This window comes from Rhipicephalus microplus, chromosome 4, assembly GCF_043290135.1.
Source record: "Rhipicephalus microplus isolate Deutch F79 chromosome 4, USDA_Rmic, whole genome shotgun sequence".
NCBI classification, from domain to species: Eukaryota; Metazoa; Arthropoda; class Arachnida; order Ixodida; family Ixodidae; genus Rhipicephalus; species Rhipicephalus microplus.
The window spans coordinates 194,788,284-194,791,472 of NC_134703.1; positions in this window are offsets into that span (position 1 = coordinate 194,788,284).

Below are 3,189 nucleotides of genomic sequence, written 5' to 3' on the forward strand. Positions count from 1 at the left end.
AATTCCAGCTTGCAATATTCACAGCAAGCTATTAAGAACCGACATTTTTTCCTATTTAAAATGAAGAAGTTTGGTTGATTTATTTATATGATTTGTAAGGTTTAATGTCTCAAAATTATAATGTGATTATGAGAGACGTTTTAGTGGAACGCTCTGGAACTTCCTGTAGTCTTTTTTGCGCCAATATGAGCACAAGGGCACTCAGCATTCTCGTCTAAGTAAAAAATTACGCTGTCGCAGCCGGGATTGGAAACCGCGGCCTGCGGGTCGCCAGCCGAGTACCTTTGCCATTAGACCACCACGGCGGGGTCAGAATGATTGAGCTAAACACGCATGTACACAGCGCACAAATGAGCGCGCATTGCACCCGGTGCACTGGTGATTTAGATTAAGCCTGATTGATAATTAATTAATTAACAGTGAGTGTGGGCTTTTTTGTATATGGCGTAAGAGAGTCAATCACGTCCGGATCGATCGTGACCAAAAGTGCCCGTGTGGCAGCGGTTCAGGTTATAACTATCGAAAGGCTAAAAAGGTATATCTTACGCTGCACACACCAACGATTTGGGGATTGCCACTTGTCGCACTTGATCTTTACCAGCTACGAGAGTCGCCTTTTCGCATCTTCGGAACTCGAAACAATATATAACCATTTCGCAAGTTGTTTATGCGCTGTTGCACGCAACACCTGGGCATTTCGCCTGAGTAAACTCAACCGGCTGCTCCCACTGTCGCTAAGCCAGCCGCAAAGAGATGTGGGGAGCCGAATGGCGGCCGCTGATCAGAAGGCGGCACTCACCCCTTTATAGAGTGACTCCGTCCTGCAAGGGGGCGCCCGCATTGAGAAACCCTAATCTTAGATTGCACAGCGCGTCACCGTGGGCATTGCGAATATATAACCGGTGACTGCGTTTGGGCGTTGACATCGACACGCCGACGTAAACTAAGTGAAAACTGTGACGGTACTTCGAACGGTACAGGATAGTTCAACATTATAGCCTACAGGACGATGACATTGTCTCCTGACAGCATCAGGAACTAAAGAGCACCGTGCACGACCAGACGTCATTCATTGTCCTGCGCCTCTAGCAGTTTCATGCGTGTTAACACACCTAAGGACTGTATAATTTTTAGTTGTTTATCTGTGATTGTTACTTTTTGATTACTCTTATATATTATTGTAGATTTTTACAATATTGTTGTTATTAGTATTTTTCATTTATTTATTCCCGTCTTTTGTTTAAGCACCTGAATGATGCTTTTTAAGGAGTCGCAGTTCCAGAAGCATTTCTTATTTACACTTTTGCATCATTTGGTTTTCGCCCAGACTCCCATGAATGCTCAGCGCAAGCTGAGCCTCATTGTTCGAGAAAGTTCACGGTCATTGCAAATCGTTCTTTCAAGATTGCGTGCGCAAAACACGAACGCTCGAGATTTTTCCGGAGCTAGCGTGACGACCAGAGATAACACTGCAATCATTGCATATAACAACAATCCAAAAGTCGGCATAATATTTCATTAAAATTTATTTATTATATTACATTACAAAAACAACAAGATTTGATTGCAGTTTTAATAAATTTTAAGAGCAAATAACTTCTCGTAATTACCTGTTACTCCCTGCCTAAAAGTGGCATAAAGAAGCTAATAACTAAAAAAGCAAATAGCATTAAAAAACACGTATGAAATGTATTACTAGCAGAACACTTTAGTTCAAAAAGTCATAGCTAGGAAGTGGATAAAATAGATGATAGTAAGAATTGGTAATAGTGTTTATAATCAAAAATACCTTTTTAAACGATAATAGCAGTGAACCTACTTTTCGAAACTCAGGGGGCAAAAGTTGGATCAATTTATTCATTATGACAAACAACTTAGCTAGAGAAATTAAAACGTGGGAGATACTAAACAAACCGCCATATAGTGATCACACACTCATTAAATTAGAATCATTTGAAGACGCCGAATCACAAATGTTCAAAATAACTGAAAGAAGAAAACAAAAAGCACTGACAGATTTAAAGACTGATTGGGAACTAGCGGCACGAAATCTTCATAGTTCACAGGACAGTGACAAATTAATACATATATTTTATCAGACTCTAGAAAATTTTATTTAAAAGTATAGAAAACCCATTGCAAAAAAGAAGCAGGAGAAAAGCTGCTGGAATTCGGAATTAGAAATGCAAAGAAAAAAAGTAAGAGCATAAAAAAGACTATTCAAAAGAAGTAGAGGAGAAATAAGAAAAAATATTTAAAGAACAATATTATGAAGAACACAAATTACATAGAGAGATTATCGCACAGGCGAAAAAGAATAATTGGAATAACTTCCCACCAAAAGTAACAAAAAATTCTCTTTTTTGGGATATCAATTTGCTCGGCATAATTTATAAAAGCAGTTATTATAAAAAGTATTATAAAACAGGATGGTTCATCAACGAATTCCCTTACAGAAACAGTAGAATATATCATAACTGAACTATACGAAATATCAGGAGAAAACGAAGTAAACTAAACAAAATTAGCAGATTTAGAAATAAACAATCACTTAGAGGATGACAAGAAAGTCAGACACAAGGAAGTGCAAACCAATATTAGAAACCTATAAAAAGACATTTCTGCCGGACCAGACAATTGCACAAAAGAATTGATTAAAATAATAAATAAAAAAAAATACTGTCTTCGTTAACATTTTAAGCAGATGTTCAAAGTTTGGATACTTTCCTATGGTATGGAAAATATAAAAAATAATTTTATTCTCTAAAAAGCAAAATCAAAATACTCCAGAATTTAGACCAATTGCAATAAATTCAATATTTAGAAAACTTTTACGAAGCTTACACAGAGACTGCTCATATTACTTCTTAAAGAAAAACGAACTATTAATTAAACTTAAATAGTGGTTCAAGCATGGGACTTCAACTACACACGCATTAGAAGATATAAAAAAATTGTAGATCAAACTGTTCTGGATAAACAAGTAGCTTTAATTATATCAATGAATATCCAAAATGCATTCATTACCATTGACAAAAAAGAAATAATCAGGTATATACAAGAAAACGCCTGCCCAAAAATATAATAAAATTAACCGACACACTTATGACAAATTGGGAATTTTTTTTACAAAAATGAAGCTACTAAAAAGTGTATCGCTTAAAGAAAAAATGCCCACAAGGATCCCCA